General features: G+C 43.5%; 1 protein-coding gene across 14 annotated transcripts in view; it reads left to right on the top strand.

Annotated features, from left to right (window-relative positions):
* Nucleotides 1-20,203, top strand: part of DLG3 (discs large MAGUK scaffold protein 3) — a 363,030-nt gene that overhangs the window by 307,679 nt on the left and 35,148 nt on the right. The window contains exon 1 of one of the 14 annotated variants that reach the window (XM_073640959.1): nt 18,842-18,993. The exons of the other annotated variants lie outside the window; for them this stretch is intronic. The gene's annotated coding sequence lies outside the window, so the exon portion shown is untranslated. Of the gene's footprint in view, nt 1-18,841; nt 18,994-20,203 lie in introns of those variants that run through there. 14 annotated transcript variants of the gene reach the window in all.

Below are 20,203 nucleotides of genomic sequence, written 5' to 3' on the forward strand. Positions count from 1 at the left end.
GAGGGGTGCCATGCATACCAGGATTGGGGGTGAGGGGTGCCATGCATACCAGGATTGGGGGTGTGGGGTGTCACGCCTACCGGGATTGGGGATGTGGGGTGCCACGCCTACCGGGATTGAGGGTGTGGGGTGCCACGCCTACTGGGATTGGGGGCGAGGGGTGCCACGCCTACCGGGATTGGATGGTGGGGACAGGAGGGGGGCAGCACAAATACCAGGATGGGGGCAGCACATACCAGCATGGGAGACCATATACCAATAAAAATGCTCGCCACCCGGGCGTAGAACGGGTTCAATAGCTAGTACAATATATAACATGTCTTGTCATGTTTCAATAGAAAAAGATATTTTTTGAAAAAAGGCCTCCATCTGCTGACCGCTGCTTCAGTTCTTGCCCCTCCGCAGTGCAGAGTAGGATGCTGAGAGATATTGGTTGAAAGCTCTTTTCGGGAAGACTGATTTTGCTAAATATCTGTAGTGATATGGCAAGGCTCATTAAAGACTAGACATTGACTTTTAGTCTGGCTACCCTCCAGTATGCGGCACCAGTTCTTTCTCTTTGAACAAAGTTAATTTGGATACCCATTAGTATTGACATCAGTGCTACTGCCATATATAGTGCCATAAGGGTGCCCCCTTTAAAAAGCCATCGTAGTTTACCTTGTTTAATAATGAATAGAGATGAGCAGATCGATCCATGGAGGATCATCTTCAAGTTGAATTTCTTGACATTTGCAGGTCCACATAAATTGTAACAATCTGCAACTCAGTTTGCAAGGATCAGCCCCCCCAAAAAAATGCCCGGAGCCATTTAATACACTGCTGAATACTCAGGGAATGGGCTAATCACGTCAAGGCCTCCCCCATGATGCCCTGAAGTTATCACATCATATGGTCTAGCGTAGTCAATCACAGGGGCTATCGTAGGGACTACAAAAGATCAAGACTTCCCATGCAGTACAATTGTAGGCTTTTGCAGCGTAAGGATAAAGTTCAGAGTGCACAGCTCATTCCACATTGGGATAGAAAAAGGCCTAATCTGCTTGTGGTGTACTACCTCTGTGCTGAAGCACGTTGCAAATGTGAGTGATAATCTCAGTATGTGAATTATACAAAAGATTCAAGTCATATAGAGAAGTGCTGGACCTGCATAGTCAGTGTGACCGGGAATTTATTGATCCTGCATATACTGCATTAACAGCAACTTAATAGTTCTCCACACGCAAACAAGGACAGATTATTATCCCTCTGTCTTAATTTTGTTACCAAACAAAATTCTGAAACCAAGGCTTGTGTGTCACAGAAAGTGTGCTTCCTGCTTTGTTGAATGGGCAAGCCAAAAATTTTTTATAATTTTTTTTTTTTTTTAAAAAAACAAGAAAAATCTCTATAAATGTATGCATAAATGTCTACCTCGCAAAGGGTGTGTTGTAAAAAAAAAATATATCGTTTTTGCACACTTCGTCGTTGTAATAGCCTAATATTAGATTCATAAGCGCTACCTGAATACAACTGTTGGTTATCACCAATTAGCATCCGTTTTTCCGTTAACAACCGTGTCCTCATAAGTTGAGGTCATTTGGACATTAGGCTGTGTTTACATTAAAAAGCTTAAAATTGGTTTAATGCAAACATGGGAGAACTCTGTGTTATATCTGTATTTTCCAGGCAATTAGAAACTTTTTATCATTGGGATTCGTGGCTAATTTATTTGCCGCAAATTGAATTTTTGGGGATAATGCAGCGAAATATGAATTTGAATTCCAAATGACCTGCTCAACTCGAATAATGACCATAGAAATAATGTGTTGAAAAACTCCTGACACCCCAGTAGCCGAAATCTCACTCAACTCCCCCTACACAGGAACACTTGGCTTGGCAAAACAATCCTGTGTCCTCTTTGAGATGATATATACCAGACTCTTCTGGTGTCAGCTTATCTCCAGGAGGAACGAAGGGTTCAGCTGCTGAGAATCAGCAGAATGGATCATTTTTCGGGTAATCTATCAGGGAAGATTAGTGAGGTCCTCATATGTTACTGTCAGCCTATCCCACCAAGATCGGTGAGTTTAGCCAACTCTAGTCTGTGTATTGGGCCTTACCTTGCTTGACATATTTTTTTGTGCAAAGATCTTTGTACATACTTGAACATGTCTAGGAGATATGCTGTCACAAACAAGAACAGGATTGCTGTGACCTTTGTTACCACACTATGCCTTTTTTTTCATAGCACTTTTTTACTGCAGTAATATTGACAGTGCTTACTTCCTGTACCCTATTATGATATATGAAGTAAAGCTATAACTTCTTCAACTTTAAAATCACTTTTTAATTCTATACAGTGAGTGTAATTGCACAGGTTACCTATTAATGGCTATTTCTTATTGTTGTCTCACTTAATATTTTGCTTAAAAACTTCTTGTAAAGAGGGAGTTCAGATAGATTACCATCTACCCACTGGATAGATGCCAATTGTTAGATTGGTGTTGGCCCAATTGCCAGGACCCCCACTGATCTACACAAGCATGCAGCCATGAAGAGTTGAATGGAGAAACTAGTCACAGCATTTGGCTGTCTTTGTTAAGCTCCCCTCATACACATGAGACTAATGTTGGTCAAATCCACCAATAATGATGGGTTTTGCCAAGAATCTAATGTGTATGGCAAATCAGGACAGTTGACTGTCGGAGCAGTTAAGGATCTGGCATGTTTAATTTCGGACCCTGATCCTTTTCTCCTTGAGATAAGTTGCACCCAGAGATGTCTGGTGGTGGCTCTCTCATAGTTAACACAGGAGTTCTCAGCAGACTGTGCGCCCCTGGTCTAAGGGTGTGATGACCGAGATAGATGTTCGTCAATTCATTAGGCTGAGAGACCACTATGGTGTATGAGGGGGCTTCAGTGCTATATCATATATCTACTGGAATACGACTTTAATAGATCTACTCTTTGGCAGGTGTCTCATTTAAATGGCATTTCAGGACTCTGTTCACATTCACTACGTACATCTAACCTACATGGCTGGTGATTTGAGTGAATTTCCACCCAAGTGTTTAATAAAAATAACAAATAGCATGTGCTCACTTATGGTCTCTAGACTGTCGATTCTACATCTCACCCAGTGTTGTCAGTGCATGACCGCTGCAGCTAATCAGTGACTGCAGCAGCAATCAATGCGTCCTGGTTAGTGGGACAAACGAGCAACAGGAGAACTTTAAATGCATTTTTGCTGCTTGTTGTTTTGATAGCACTCTTGGACTAAATGTACAGTAAAAGGAAAGGTTGGTAATAGTCTTTAACATATACCTCAGACATAACTACAGTATAAAGTCCCATATCTCATCTATTGTATTGACAAGGTTGAGGTTGTCCGAATTTAGTAAAAATTCTGCAGCATGGATATGGTGAAAATAACAAATACCTGCTGTAACCCCATGGATCCAGCAGAGGATGCTCCATTGGTTTATGCCAGCTTCGGGAGTGTTGACGTCTACATTCTTCTGTCCCGTGACCATTTAAGGCCATTGAATGCAGTGGTCAGGTGACTAGAACAGCGCATTATCAGGGAAACATCCCACGACTTCCAGTCACTCATAGACTTAATCGCTTTCTGTGCCAGAACAGACCACCAGAGCAGGCGGCATGCGCTAGATTCATTAGGGTGACTGCAGCTGAGTAGCCCACAGTTTATTTTCTTTATAGCCATGTCCCCAGAAAACTTTTTATGTAGCAAAGAAACCGTTTTAACATACAGCTAAAATAGATATACTGGTACTTATCAAGAGCAGACTCTAGTGACATGAGTTTGGCTGTTGAATCTGTGGGCATTTTGGCATATTAGCAGAACGCCCATCAAAAAGATGATGTGAATACAGCTTGTATGGTCAAGCAGATAATTAGTCTTTGTTACTTCTGTTAGGTTTTCTCATGAGGAAGTCCTAACAATTAACTTGTATAATTGCTAAATTGTTTAAACAATATCATCTTGAAGATTGGAAATAACCATTATTGACCATGTTTGATCTTAAGGGTCTGATTTCCAACAATTTTTGAACAATAAAGAGACTTATGTTACCATGCCTGGTATTACCGTTCAGTCCCAACAGTACTAAGATACAGTAACGGGCACAGGCGCTGGTACCGGTGAGCTAGTGGATTTCCACCTACCAACCAAAAATGAACAACCTGTCCTAAGGATATGCTATAATCTCAGTTCTTATCATTATGCTCTAAGAATTTGGAATTCCAGCAGCAATATTGATAATATGCCACCTACACGTTAGCAAGGCACGTGATACAGTACTACAGAATGAACTGACAGATAAGTTGTACAAGCTAGGATATTCAGATGGCTACATTACATCTATAGGCAGTGTCAGACTGAAGAACATTGGGCTTACCAGAGGATTTGATTCTGAGGGCCCACCTTTCTCTCCCACTGAAGAGCCCCATGGCTGCTGCAAGGTTTGCACTATGAACTCTCCTGAAGTAGAAGCCAGGGCCCACCGAAGGATTCCCCCGGTACTCTGGTGGGCCAGTCCAACCCTGCCTATAGGTGCCAGTGTTTTGTGGTTAGCAGCATACAGTTCCTTATTGTTGAATTTTTTTGTATGTGACATATGGTTTAAAAGCCTTTCTTATAGTTTTACAAAGGTGTGTAATAGGGTTGATATTTCTAGATTTAGTTTGGGTGGAATTATGGTCTAAGTAATCGTAAACAATTGGTAAGATTAAAATCCCTTGGCTAAAAGGTGTTTATGTTGTACGGCTTTCACCAGAGCCACTGACGAGAGACGTGGTGATATTTCAGGGAGAATTTTGTAGGTAGTGCTGTGGGGAAAGCTAAGAGGAGTGTGTATATAATTAGAGGTTTTCTAACAGAAGAAGGAGAATCTGATACCACTGTCTAGATCTTTAGTCTTCATTGGAAATATTGCACTCCATTCCTTACCTCCCAAAAACATATTGGTAATAAAGACAAGATTAACTGCAGAGCAACTAAAATGCAATGTCTGGAAATACAAGAGAAAAATAATATTCCGACACTTTACAAGAAGATATTAGTGAAAGCATAATAGTACCACGGACTAGGCATAAATGCAAAAGGATATTTTGAAATATATAACCTAAAGAAAAAAGAACAAAACCCAGACTGGATGGACTTTGTGTACTTTTTTTCTGAAATACCTTTTCTCTACTTTTCTGGTGCCGCATAGCATTTTTTACTACTGTATGCTTTATAGACATACCTGTATTAATCACACTGACAAGTCAGGCATGTGACTAAGGAAAGACAGTCCCACAAGTTTTGTTTCCCTGCTTTGACATCTACTCTTGGCATTTATTTTGTCGGAAGCAGAATACCATACCTTTTCACTATTTACTTACACTGAGAACATCAAAGTTCTGCTCTTAAAAACAGAAGTTTTAGAATATTAGTAGTATTGTCTGTGACAAAGTATGTAGTTGTGTGGCATAATCCATAATCATAGAATTAAAAACATAGAGTATGATAGAATCAGGATTTAGTGACTTAAAGGGATTGTCCACTCCACAACCTCTTTGTCAATTGCTATAGTCCCCTATGTAAAATAAAAATAGCTTGTACTCACCAGGGCTGTGGAGTCGGTCCATTTTATACCGACTCCACCAAAATGGGCTCTGGATTTTATACAGACTCCACAGCCCTGGTACTCACATCCAGCACCTTCCTCGCGACCTCGGCACCAGATCATTGTCATGTGAGCCCTGCAGCCAATCAGGGCTGCTTCACTCTCACTCTTCGGACGAAACTGACATCCGGAAGTCTGTTATATCTGTAGAAAATGAGAGTAAAGCAGCCACTAATTGGCTGCATGGTTCACACCAAGAGGGGAATTTATCAAGGCTTTTGCAACAGTAGTTTGTAATGAAAAACTAATTTTGTTTCATGTTTTTAGACAAAAATGTAATTTTTTTTTCACATTGCACCCATAATCTTAAATGTATTTTATTGGGATTTAATGTGATATTCCAACAGAGTAGAAAGTATTTGTGAAGTGTAAAGGAAATAATACATGGTTTTCTAAATATTTAAAAAATCTAAATCTGAAAATTGTGACGTGAATTTGTATTCAGCTCCCCCTGAGTCAGTACTTTTGTAGGACCATGTTTCGCTGCAATTACTGCAAGTCTTTTGACCTATGTCTCTACCAGCTTTGTACATCTAGAGGCTGAAATTTTTGCCCATTTTTCTTTGCAAACTACCTCTAGCTCAGTGAGATTGGATGGCGGTGTCTGTGAACAGCCATTTTCAAGTCTTATCACAGATTCTCAATGGGATTTAGGTCTGGACTGTGACTGGGCCATTCACAAACATGAATATGCTTTGATCTAAACCAGGGGTCTCAAACTCGGCTGGGTATATGGGCCGCACATGGAAAAAATTTGAATTTGGGGGGCCGCATTCTTTGTTCAATGTGACATTTTTAGTGATACCATTTTTTTTTGTATACACCTTTTGAACATTTTTTCCGTGTTTATTTTTTTATGGCTTGGGTCGTTATGGATGTGGCGATAATAAACGTGCACTTTTTTGTGTTTACTTTAGTTTACATATAAAACAGCATTTTTAGTGCACAATATTTTTTCATGCTTTATTTTTATTTTTTTGATTTTTACAATTTTGTTTCCCCCAATTGGCCACATTCAGTAATATTGTCTTACAATTAGCATCATATAGTAATAATGGCAAACATCTTGTAGTAATGTTCCCCATCCAAGTCCCCATCTTGTACTAATGTGCCCCATCCAGGTCCCCATCCTGTGGCTATGTGCCCCATCCAGATCCCCATCTTGTGGCTATGTGCCCCATCCAGGTCCCCATCTTGTGGCTATGTGCCCCATCCAGGTCCCCATCTTGTGGCTATGTGCCCCATCCAGGTCCCCATCTTGTGGCTATGTGCCCCATCCAGGTCCCCATCTTGTGGCTATGTGCCCCATCCAGGACCCCATCTTGTGGCTATGTGCCCCATCCAGGTCCCCATCTTGTGGCTATGTGCCCCATCCAGGTCCCCATCTTGTGGCTATGTGCCCCATCCAGGTCCCCATCTTGTGGCTATGTGCCCCATCCAGGTCCCCATCTTGTGGCTATGTGCCCCATCCAGGTCTCCATCTTGTGGCTATGTGCCCCATCCAGGTCCCCATCTTGTGGCTATGTGCCCCATCCAGGTCCCCATCTTGTGGCTATGTGCCCCATCCAGGTCCCCATCTTGTGGCTATGTGCCCCATCCAGGTCCCCATCTTGTGGCTATGTGCCCCATCCAGGTCCCCATCTTGTGGCTATGTGCCCCATCCAGGTCCCCATCTTGTGGCTATGTGCCCCATCCAGGACCCCATCCTGTGGCTATGTTCCCCATCCAGGTCCCCATCTTGTGGCTATGTGCCCCATCCAGGTCCCCATCTTGTGGCTATGTGCCCCATCCAGGTCCCCATCTTGTGGCTATGTGCCCCATCCAGGTCCCCATCTTGTGGCTATGTGCCCCATCCAGGTCCCCATCTTGTGGCTATGTGCCCCATCCAGGTCCCCATCTTGTGGCTATGTGCCCCATCCAGGTCCCCATCTTGTGGCTATGTGCCCCATCCAGGTCCCCATCTTGTGGCTATGTGCCCCATCCAGGTCCCCATCTTGTGGCTATGTGCCCCATCCAGGTCCCCATCTTGTGGCTATGTGCCCCATCCAGGTCCCCATCTTGTGGCTATGTGCCCCATCCAGGTCCCCATCTTGTGGCTATGTGCCCCATCCAGGTCCCCATCTTGTGGCTATGTGCCCCATCCAGGTCCCCATCTTGTGGCTATGTGCCCCATCCAGGTCCCCATCTTGTGGCTATGTGCCCCATCCAGGTCCCCTCTTGTGGCTATGTGCCCCCTGTGCTGTTCTTCACACACACAAAAAAAAAAAGAGGATTCTCACCTGTCCTCCGTTCCCTCGGCGGCCTTCCTGCAGATGTGGCCCGCAGGCACCACAGAGTCCGACCCCTTGACGATCCCGACCTGGTCCAGGAGGAGCCGCCGACAGCAGCGCCGCATTGCCGCACAGAGACGGTCTCCCAGCACAGCATTTTCAATGTCAGCCGCCGGCCAATCAGAGGCCAGCAGCTGACATCTGCATATGGCAATGACGTCATACTTGCTGCGCCGACACGCAGATATCAGCTGCTGGCCTCTGATTGGCCGGCGGCTGGCATTGGAAATGCAGTGCTGGGAAACAGTCTCTGTGCGGCAATGCAGCGCTGCTGTCGGCGGCTCCTCCTGGACCAGGTCGGGATCATCAAGGGGTCTGTGCCTGCGGGCCGTATAACGCAGCCTCATGGGCCGCATGCGGCCCGCGGGCCGCGTGTTTGAGACCCCTGATCTAAACCATCCATTGTAGCTCTGGCAGTATATTTAGGATCGTTGTCCTGCTGGATGGTGAACCTATGCACCAGTCTCAAGTCTTTTGCAACCTCTAAAAGGTTTTCCTCCAGGATTGCCCTAGCTGTGTCCCTTACATAGCTTTTTGCAAACTGCAAATTGCACATCTTATGGCATGATTTATAAAATGGCTTTCTTCTTGCCACTCTTCCATAAAGGCCATATTTGTGAAGTATATGACTAATGTCCTGTGGAGAGATTCTCCACCTGAGCTGTGAATCTCTGCAGTTCCTCCAGAGTAACCATGGGCCTCTTAGCTGCTTCCCTAGTTAGTGCACGCCTTGCTTGGGATGTCTGTTTAGGTGGACAGCCATGTCTTGGTAGGTTTGCAGTTGTGCCATACTACTTCCATTTTTGGATGTTGGATTGAACAGTGATCTGTGAGGTGTTCAGAGCTTGGGCTATTTTAATTCTAATCTAACTCTGCTTTACTCTTCTTCACAACTTTATCCCTGACCTGTCTGGTGTGCTCCTTGGTTTTTATGATGCTGTTTGATCCCTAATGTTCTCAAACAAACCTCTGAGGCCTTCACAGAGCAGCTGTAGTTATACTGAGAATAAATTACACACAGGTTGACTAAATTTACTAATTATGTGACTTCTGGAGGCAATTGTTACCCTTAAATAAAATCCTGAGTTATCAGCCTACCGGGTCTGAATACAAATGCACAGCACAATTTTCAGATTTATATATTTTTTTAAATATTTAGAAAACCATGTATAATTTTCTTTACACTTCACAAATACTTACTACTTTGTGTTGGTATATCACATAAAATCCCAATAAAATAAATTTGTTTATGGGTGTTGTGTGAAAAAATATGGAAAAGTTCACATGGTATGAATACTTTTTCAAGGTACTGTATTAGGCAATTTATATTTTTGATTAATTTTATTATTGAAGAACTGCAGTGCTGTTGGTCAATCAAATAGATTAATAAAACCGAAACCTGAATATTTAAGAAAGTAAAAGTTAGATTTTGCTTTTCTTAGGAGAATATTGCTGTGCAGAATTATTATGCAACTAAACGAGAAACGTGATTTTTTTTTTTTTTTCATTTTAGTTGTTTATTAAACTGTTAAAGTGAGAATAATAACCAAACGTCTCAAAATGTACAAAATGCATTTCAAATTTTCAATGAGTCATAAGCTATCCATCCATGGAGTCTGTCAGTTTCTTAATCGGTTGATCAACTTTTTGGGCACCACCAACCACAGCCTCCCAGACACTGATAAGAAAGATAACAATAAAACCTCAGAATTGGTATTCTGCTACCTTGACAAGCTTAGTATATAAATCTATAATAAATATAAGGGGATATGCTGACCATTACGTGAGTATAAAACCTTGATATGTATTAGAATTATACAAAAAAATGAAAAGGGACAAATATTAAATACAATGTAAAGCACAGAGAGAGGGGGCAAAAGATAAAGGAAAAACCTCCTTAACACAGTAGACACATGTCCCACATAAGAAATCACATAGGTTGCACAAGAGAAAGTATTAAGGCAATGGTACAGTATATAATAAGGTAAATACAGTTTCAAGTCACCACGTTGTATGTATCTTGTGGCATACGGCTGCCACTGTTGTAAATTCACATGAAAATTAAAATATCTGTGTGTCATGCCAAATATGCGAAGTATGCGGAGTCCATACTACCATTGTGCAGATAGCAATATAAAAGTGTTGACTAACCTATCCTATATATCTTGGGACATCCTGCTCCTTATGTGGGGTAAACACAGCCTGAAACTTTATTTACCTTATTATAAACTGTACCATTGTCTTAATACTTTCTCTTGTGCACCCTAATGAATATCTGTGATTTCTTATGTGAGACATGTGTCTACTTTAAGGAGGTTTATTCTCTATCCATTTTTATTTAATATTTTTTCCTTTTAATTTTATTGTATCATTCTAATAAATATCAAGTTTTTATGCTGTTGTAATGGTCTGCATGTTTCCATATATTTCTTATAGGTTTATATACTGATCAGAGCGATGACTGTTTGTTTTCCTTCAGTGTAAATCTCCTGTTTAAGAAGGGTCCAGAAGTTCTCAGTACGGTTTAGGTCCAGTGAGGAAGGGGCCATGTCATTATTCTTTCATCTTTAAGGCCTTTACTGGCAGTCGAGCAGTGGAGACTTTGATGGAGCATTGTCCTGCATCAAAATCATGGTTTTCTTGAAAGATGCAGACTTTCTCCTGTACCACTGCTTTAAGAAAGTGTCTTCTAAACACTGGCAGTAGATTTGGAAGTTGATTCAGTCCATTTTCAACTTGTAAAGGACCAACTAGTTCATCTTTAATAATACCAGCCCATAGCAGTATCTACCTCCACCTTCCTGGTGTCTGAATGGAAGTGGAGGTTTGTTCCCATTACTGATTCAGCCTTGGACCCATCTATCTGGTCTGTCAAATCACTCTGATCTAATCGGTCCATAAAATCTCTGAAAAATGTGTCACCAGATATTTCTTGGCTCAGTCTTGACATTCCCACTTCTTTGTGGTGGTCGGGTTTCATCCTCCCTTGCCTCGGCCATGTCTCTGAGCACTGAACACCTTGTACTTCTGGGCCTCCAGGGTGGTTGCAGCACAGGAGGATAATGGGCTCCTGGTCACTTTGTCTGATTCTTCTCAAATCTTTGGCAGTTAATGCGCGTGTTTTTTTTTTCTTGACGCGTTTTTTTTTACTCTGACTGCTTGCAACAAAACTTTCGATAGTTCCGTGATTGCCCCAATATCTTAGAGCTTTCAAGGTTGCTGCATCCTTCTGTAAGATTTTTTACTTTTCTGAGTCTGATGAATCGCTGCCTAATAATTCTGCACACCTTGATAAAGGGTGTTGTATCCTTAGGCCTCACCCCCTTCATTACACAAATACACATCACCTGATCTGCTTCATCCAATAAGCATTCAAGATTATACAGCTTTGATTTGGAAAATCTGCATAAAAATGATGATATGGTCAAAATACTCACTTGCCTAATAATTGTGCACACAGTGTATAATGTCAGGGAACAATGGGTATGGTTAGCCAAGAAAGTAGCTATACACCAGATTTGTAAATTGCAAAAATAACTCGAGTAGGATTGAGACCTAAAAACTGAAGAAAGAATTACATTTAATATTTAGAAATTGATCAAACATTCTGCAACACTTTGATATATTTACCATTGATGACAGGGCTATAGTCTGAAGCAAATCTGATCTCAAAGTCCACCCATAATAAATCCACACAAGTCTTACTTGTCCACTGCTTATTGTGGTTTTATGGTGAACAGTAACATTACCAGCGGATGACTGTATGGCTTATGATCTCTAGTTTATAAATCACTCCAGAACACACAGCTACATTATTCTCAGAGTAGATATTAATTCAACCTTGGACTCCTCAGATTTGAGTTCATAAATTAATTCCATGCTGCTTTGAAAAATAAAGTGAATAAGTTAAATATTTAACCCATAGACATAGTATTATTACCAGTCGTTTGATACACTTTTTAGAACACAGATGTATCCAGGTTTTCTTTAACATGGGGAAAAGATTCCATTTGTTGCCCCTCATCTGAAGCCTTGAGGTATGGCCACACATAGCGGAAACTGGGTAACCAAGACCTAACAGAAAACTGCACCTGCAAATAGGAGTAGTTCTGTGGCTAAAACGAATGCAAACCTGTAAAATCATGTGCCCATTAAAAGAGTATGAAAACTTTGCCGATTAGGGGGAAAGCGTCCTTACATGTACCTATACCCTAACTCCAACTGATGCCCCAGCCTAATTAATAGGATCATACACTGCCAAAAAATGATACATTATAGTATTACTAAAGGACCTATAAATCGAAACCATATAGGTTGAAATCATTCAAAACATAATACACTAGTTCTATATAACGATACTTGTAATAGAATTTTGACAAGTCCTTTGAGCCATGAAGCCAACACACCTAAAATTACTCCTAGTGCTTAGCTTATGGAAATTATTTTCGTGTGTTAAGGTGGTTAGAAATAATTGTTGTCGTGATTTTTTTTTTTTTCAGTTTACCACTCACATTATTACAATAAAATTAAAACAGATTTGTCATTGCTGTTCAGCCATGTTACCTGTTTACCTTTTATAAAAAATACTGACTATATCCATTACTATGCAAAAATGTTAAGCAGGTGGGGAAAACATGCTGCAAAGTAAGACTGCTTTAAAAAATTTAAATGTTTATTATTTAAATGTGAATGAACAAAATAGAAATTTAAATCACATCAATATTTGGTGGGACCCCCCTTTCCTTTCAAACTGGCACTAATTCTTGTAGGGACACTTGTACTCTGTTTTTGAAGGAACTCCGCAGGGAGTTTGTTCCAAACATTTTGAAGAATTAACCACAGATCACGATTAACCATGATGTAGGCTTGGCTTGCACATATCCTTCTGTTTCATGTAATCCCAGAAAGACTCGATGTTGAGATCAGGGCTCTGTAGGGGCCATATCCTCACGTACAGGACTCCTTGTTCTCTACACTGATGATATTTGTTAATGACATTGGCTGTATGTTTGTGGACGTTGTTGTGCTACGTAATAATAAATTTGGAGCCAATCGGACATCTCCCTGATGGTATTACATGATGGATAAGTATCTTAGCATTGAAGACCACAATACCATTAATTCTCATCAAATCTCCAACTCCATTTGCTCAAATGCAGCCCCAAGTTTGCAGGACTCTCCTCCATATGTCACTTGTGCCTGCAGACACTCCTTGTTGTACCACTCTCTAGCCCTTCGGAGAGCAAACTTTCTTCTGTTAAGTCAAAATCTGAAATATTTGGCTGTATCAGTCTCTAGAACATCTTGCTGTCATTTTTCTTCACCCCGGTTCCTACGTTTTTGTGCATAGTAGAGTCACTTAGCCTTGTTTCCATGTTGAAGGTATGACTTTTTGACCACAATTCTTCCACGAAGACCACTTCTTGCCAGACTTTTCCAAACAATAGATGGGTGTAGCTGGGTCCCAGTGGTTACTGCCAATTCTGAGCTGATGGCACTCCTGGACATCTTCCAATTTTGAAGGGAAATATGCACGATGTGTCTTTCATCTGCTGCATTAAAGAAGTTGTCCAGTACTTTATATTGCCCCCCCCAATGTATCCCCCCGGGGCCCCTAAGACTTTTTGTAAATACCTTATGTTGCAGGTACTGCCTGTGAGCGGCGCTATCGGTGGCCGCTCACAGGCATCATGAGACCCCACGCGGACGTCAAGACAAGTGAGGCGTGACTCAGCGCTGGGGTCCCACCGGTAGCTGCTGGGTTGTGGGCGAGGTTACCCCCTGCGTCACACCCAGCATCCACTGCGCGTTTTCCCAATGAATGGGGAGAGGCAGAGCGCACGGTGGATGCCAGGTGTAACCTCGCCCACAGCCCAGCATCCACAGTGGAAGGCAGAAGACAAAGACCCCCGGCTGCTGCCAGCACTTGTCGTGACATTAGCGGATGTCAGAGCCGGCCGCAGCCGGGAGTCACGTGATGCCTGTGAGTGGCCAGTGATAGCGCCGCTCACAGGCAGTATCTGCAACGTAAGGTAATTACAAAAAGTCTTAGGGGCCCCTGGGGGGATACATTGGGGGGGGGGGGTAATATAAAGTAGTGTACAACCCCTTTAAGTTTCCTTGGCCGATCACTGTGTCTATTGTCCTCAACGTTGCCAATTTCTTAGCGCTTCTTCAAAAGAGATTGAACAGCACATCTTGAAACCCCAGTCTGCTTTGAAATCTTTGTCTGGGGGAGAGCTTGTTTGATACAGTATAACTACCTTGTGTCTTGTTGCTATGCTCAGTCATGCCATGGTGTATGATCTATGACGTGAAACGGTCTTCCATAAACTAACCATTGTAGCAGAATTAAGCCTCCTATATAGCTATATATGTTTCAGTTAAAGGGGTTGTCCTGGGACCTTTACACTGATGGCCTTTCCTTAGGATAGGTCATCAATATCTGATTGTTGGGGGTGTGATACCAAGAACCCCTACTGATCAGCTGTTCCTAATGCTGCCCAGAAGTGCCAAGTAGTATACTTGCTGCAGCCAGGTACTGCACATCCTTCCCCTGTTGATTAGAATAGGGTGCGGATGTGCAGTGTCCAACTGCGGCCACTGTATCCTTGGCAGAGCTGTGCCGGCAGACCCTTAACTGATCACATCTGGCCACCGCTGACATCGGGAACAGCTTATTCGCAGGGGTGCTGGGTGTCACACCCCAACATATCAGATATTAATAACCTATCCTAAGGATAGGCCATCAATGTAAAAGTCCCGGACAACCACTTTAATGATTGTTTCAACCTAGATATAAAAATGATGATCATTATCACTTGTTTTGTATAATTAGTTAATTATATGTCAATATCCTTCTACAAAATCCCTAACTTGGTACCAGTGTACCTAGGAGAATTGATGCCGTTTTGAAAGCCAAAGAGCGGCCACACCAAATATTGATTTAGGTTTCTCTTTTGTTCATTCACTTTTAATTTTGTGAATTGATAAATAAACGTAGCACTTTTATTCTTGGAAGCATTCTTACTTTGCAGCATTTTGATCCTAATTTGCCTAAACATTTTGCCCTGTACTGTATATCTTACTGCCAAGAAACAACTCTCCTAGAGACCTGGCTGAATTATGACACATCCCTCTAATTATTAGTTATTGTCCAAACAACCCAAAGAGTTTATTTTTCTTATAATAACCCATAATTGGCAGTGTACTATTTTGAGTAATCATTTTTTGTCTGTACCAGCAACAGCTTTTAAGTAATGACATGAATGCTACAGGCAGACAATAGTACACTAGTAACACCACGTCGGAAACGGGTGTTTCAATCCCTTTGAGTTCACAAAACATTTATTTAATTTGTACAGTGGCTGTAATGCTGGGTGGATCTAGAAGTAGTCATATTACAAAACAGCAATGTTCATGGCAAACAATTATTACTTATTTTTAGAGCGCCATTGATTCCATGGTGCTTTACATGTGAAAAGGGTTTACATACCAAATACAACCATGAAATTACAATGAACAATGTAACATTGACAGACTGGTACAGAGGGGGCTCTGCCCTTGCAGGCTTTTACAGTCTACAGCAGGGGTGGAGAACCTTCTTTCTGTCAAGGGCCATTTGGATATTTAAATTATTATTCAGGCATTCTGTAATGAACACTGTGTGCACATGCTCACAGAGCAAGAAGAAATTAAAACACAGCTGCTGGCCCAAGAACTGTGGTCCCCTGGAATCTGCCCAGGGGCCAGAGAAAAGGTCATCGCGGGCCGTAAATGGCCCCACGGGCCTGAGGTTCTCCACCCCTGGTCTACAGGGTAATGGGGATGGAGACAGTAGGTTAGGGGGTTGCAGCACCTCTACTGGTAGAGAGATGACAGCAGGGTTATTGAGGCTGTAAACTTTCCAGAAGTTTTGAATGTTTGGGCACAGAATTCCAGAAGATGGGGTTTGCTCTGTAGAAGCGTTAAAGGCGATTTGTTGAGGAACGTATAAAGGTGGAGAAAAGCGTTAGGTCTTATGAGGAACAGAGATTGTGTGGGAAGACATCAGGAGATTAATTCGGAGATATTTGGAGGAAACAGATTATGGACGGCCTTGTAGGTCAGTGTTCTTCATTTTAACTGTATCTATTGTGAAATTAGGAGCAAATGAAGAGATTTGCAGAGAGGAGAGGTGGATTAATTGGGCAGCAGAGGTAAGCATGGACTGAAGAGGTGGGAGGGTGTTACTTGGGAGCCAACCAGGAGGATATTGCAGTAGTCAAGGTATCAGGGTATGCACTAACATTAAGTAGATTGAGGGTTGAGGAAGAGACCAATTCTGGAAATATTTTTGAGTTGGAGGCAGCAGGAGGCGGTAAGGGCTTGGCTATGTGGTTTGAAGGACAGGGCGAGTCGAGGGTTACTGTCATTAGTATGAAAGATAGATTGGGTCCGGGAGATGTTAGGTTGAGGTATGAGGAGATCCAGTAGGGGGTCAATTTTTGTTGAGGTTAATGAGGCAAATCTGTATGAGACTCCTTTTTCAGTTGTACTCTGCCTGGAAACCACCAGAAAAAAAGTGCTTTAAAATGCAAAAAAAAAAGCACATTTAGCAAGAAATTTAAAAGGGACATATGTTAAGATCTGACCCCTTAAAGTTACAATGGGATGTCTTTAGTTAAAACCCCATGCCTTACATGTAGGTCACAGTGATCACATTGGGTCAGAAGCTGTACACGTGCAATCACTACAGGAGCCCAGAGGTATTGAATAGCTAGGCTGCCTCTGTAAGGTTTTTTTTGTTTCCAGCCAGTTAACCCCATGATAATTTCCACTATAAGCAAAAGGTTGTTAGTAGAGATTCTGCACTGGGGGTGGTTACTTTTTCCCTGCATGACACTGACCTATGATAACCAAGAGGTGTCCTGCAGTGAAAAAAAGAGAAATCCCACAGAGCAGGTCAAAACGGTCTGTGTGATGTGGTAAAACATGTAATGACACACAGATTTCACCTCCAGCATTGTGTGTTTTAGAGCTGAGCTGTGTCATTTCACAGCACGGTCAGGTCTTTTTGCTTCCCCCCCATAGTCAGTGCTGTGAGATGTTGGCTGTAATTTTCATGTTTCTCAACCTGAATACAGGTGAGAAAAAATAGACAGATCTGCACAGCCTTGCTGAATAACGTTGGTCCAAATTTTTTTTGCATTGCACTCGTCTGATTTATACGCAAATGTGAGCGAGCCCTAAGGGTTCGCTCACACTAGCATATAAAAAATCGGCCCCATTCTCATATGCAATCCGCTTTTTTACTCAGCAGCTATTATGTATTTAGTTTCCTTTGCTATAGAATTGCAACATAGCCATAAAAATCAGATGTCATACTGATGGTCTGTATGGCATTCTTTTTTTTCTCTCATGGTCTGATTTCGGAAGTGAAATCACAGCATGCTGCGATGGTTTTCTCATGCCGAATACAGCGGAGAAAGTTGCAGATCTGCACTGCTTCACTGAATAACATTGGTGAGTGTCATCTGATTTATACACCCAATGCTCACACGAGTGAATGAGTCAGACGAGTGCAATCCGATAAAAACTTGAGATTGCACTCTGATCAATGTTATTCAGTGAGGCAGCGCAGATCTGCGTCTTTTCTCATGCCGATTCGGATCGCACTTGCCCATTGAAGTCTGTGGGTGCGAGTGAAAAATCGGACTGCACTCGGATGTCATCTTAAGTGCAGTCCGATGTACTTGCATAGAGTCAATGGAGAAATTTTAAGTTCTCAGTCCTCTCCACACCTGTGTTTTGATACTCTCTAATGTGAGAGAATTGGATCCCACTAAGATGACACTCAAATCAAGCTGTGACAGGGCTTGATCCGAGTGTCATTAAAATAATCGGCCCGATCCTCTCACACAACAGAATATTCACTTGTGTGACCCCGGCGTAATAATTATAGAAACGTCTATGTGCCCACGATCAACAAGGGCAGCGTTTTGGACACGGTGTATTTTTGCTGCTTCTAAAGTGCTGCGTTCTAATCACGCAGGTAAATCTGCATGTGTTCAGTGAACCATGTGGATTTACCGCATCCAATACATGATCCGTAATAGCAGTGTTTTGGACATAACTCTCCGGTGCTGCGTTGTACAGTAGAAGCACAGTGGATGGAGTTATAGGAATCCCATAGAAATCCCATGCCCACTGTGCTTCTATTTGACGCTGCGGAAACTCACCAGCGGTGGTGCTTTGAGCCGAAGCATGGCAATTTCCACAATAGAATATATAGGGTGCGGCTACCTGCGGGATTGGATGCAACGCAGCGACAATATGCTGCTATATCCTGATCATGGGGACATGACCTATTGGGGAAATTTCTGTTGCGTCTCCACAACAGAAATTGCCATGCTGCAGCTTGTAAATCCGCGCCGCCGTGAGTCTCGGCAGCGTCAAATAGAAGCACAGTGGGCATGGGATTTCTATGGGATTCCTATAACTCCATCCACTGTGCTTCTACTGTATAACGCAGGTGAGCTGTGTCCAAGAGCTGCAAATACTGATCGCAGACAGCAGCCTTATCTGCCCAACCTGGAGGTAATAAGAAAAGAAAATAACCCACAATTGTTTCCCCTCGCGGCCTTATTGTAGCCAACAATGGGCACTACTACTACCACAGCACCCACACGAAGCCGCAGTCCTAATGCGGTTCACACAATGCAGGCACATAGCAGGACTTATGTACAAAGTGGGCGGGAAAATGCTGCACTCTGATTGGGTCGCCACAGAGCGGTCTCTTCCGATTGGTGGACAGTAGTTTAATGGGTTTTGATTGGGTGATTAATTTTTGAGCAAACTGGTTGGTTGGTGGTTACCTTGTACCGGAAAAGGAGGAGATTTTCTTCGTTCAGGTTCTTTCTACCTTCATCACACGGCGGCGGGGCCGGTGGCCGAGGCTGGCAGCTACGTTTTGTGTGCGGAGGGCGGCGCGCTGATAACGTGACGTGCAGGTAAAGAGCCAGCGAGGAGGAAAGTGTGTGTGTGGTGCACGGGGCGGTGCGGACCGCCCGGCACCAGTAGTTCCAGAGGTCAGTGAGCGGCACACCTGTGTGACAGGGTGAGACCGGGCAGCGCCGGTGCGGTGCAGGGCGCTCTGTGTGTGCTGAGCCCGGGCACTGCGGGGTGACGAGCAGCCCAGCCTGCTATCAGTGCACGGGATGGCCGGCACCGGAGCCTCCGCGGAATACTGACTACGGGCGACGCCTGAGACTGCTGCCCCAATGTACCCAGCGGGTCACTGCTCAGCCCATTGGAAGCTGCAGCCAGTCATGGCAGCGACTTACTTCTTTTTCCTAGTTCCATTTATTTTCCCTGGATACAGAATTCTGCATCTATTGCACCGTGTAATGTGTGGAGGCTTCTGAATAAATATTGTGCAGTGAATGGAGAAACAGCAATTGTCTCTTATGTGAAGTGTGAGGACTCCTAACATGCTGACATTATGGCCAATGTGTTTGAGATGTATGATCTGCGCTCCAGATCCCCCGGAAATGTATGATCCGCACTCCAGATCCCCCGGAGATGTATGATCTGCGCTCCAGATCCCCCGGAGATGTATGATCCCGCGCTCCAGATCCCCCGGAGATGTATGATCCCGCGCTCCAGATCCCCCCGGAGATGTATGATCCCGCGCTCCAGATCCCCCCGGAGATGTATGATCCCGCGCTCCAGATCCCCCCGGAGATGTATGATCCCGCGCTCCAGATCCCCCGGAGATGTATGATCCCACGCTCCAGATCCCCCGGAGATGTATGATCCCACGCTCCAGATCCCCCGGAGATGTATGATCCCACGCTCCAGATCCCCCGGAGATGTATGATCCCACGCTCCAGATCCCCCGGAGATGTATGATCCCACGCTCCAGATCCCCCGGAGATGTATGATCCCACGCTCCAGATCCCCCGGAGATGTATGATCCCACGCTCCAGATCCCCCGGAGATGTATGATCCCACGCTCCAGATCCCCCGGAGATGTATGATCCCACGCTCCAGATCCCCCGGAGATGTATGATCCCACGCTCCAGATCCCCCGGAGATGTATGATCCCACGCTCCAGATCCCCCGGAGATGTATGATCCCACGCTCCAGATCCCCCGGAGATGTATGATCCCACGCTCCAGATCCCCCGGAGATGTATGATCCCACGCTCCAGATCCCCCG

Source organism: Phyllobates terribilis, unplaced genomic scaffold (genome assembly GCF_046119375.1).
Source record: "Phyllobates terribilis strain yellow unplaced genomic scaffold, ASM4611937v1 Scaffold_7__3_contigs__length_470593459, whole genome shotgun sequence".
In the NCBI taxonomy this organism is placed as follows: Eukaryota; Metazoa; Chordata; class Amphibia; order Anura; family Dendrobatidae; genus Phyllobates; species Phyllobates terribilis.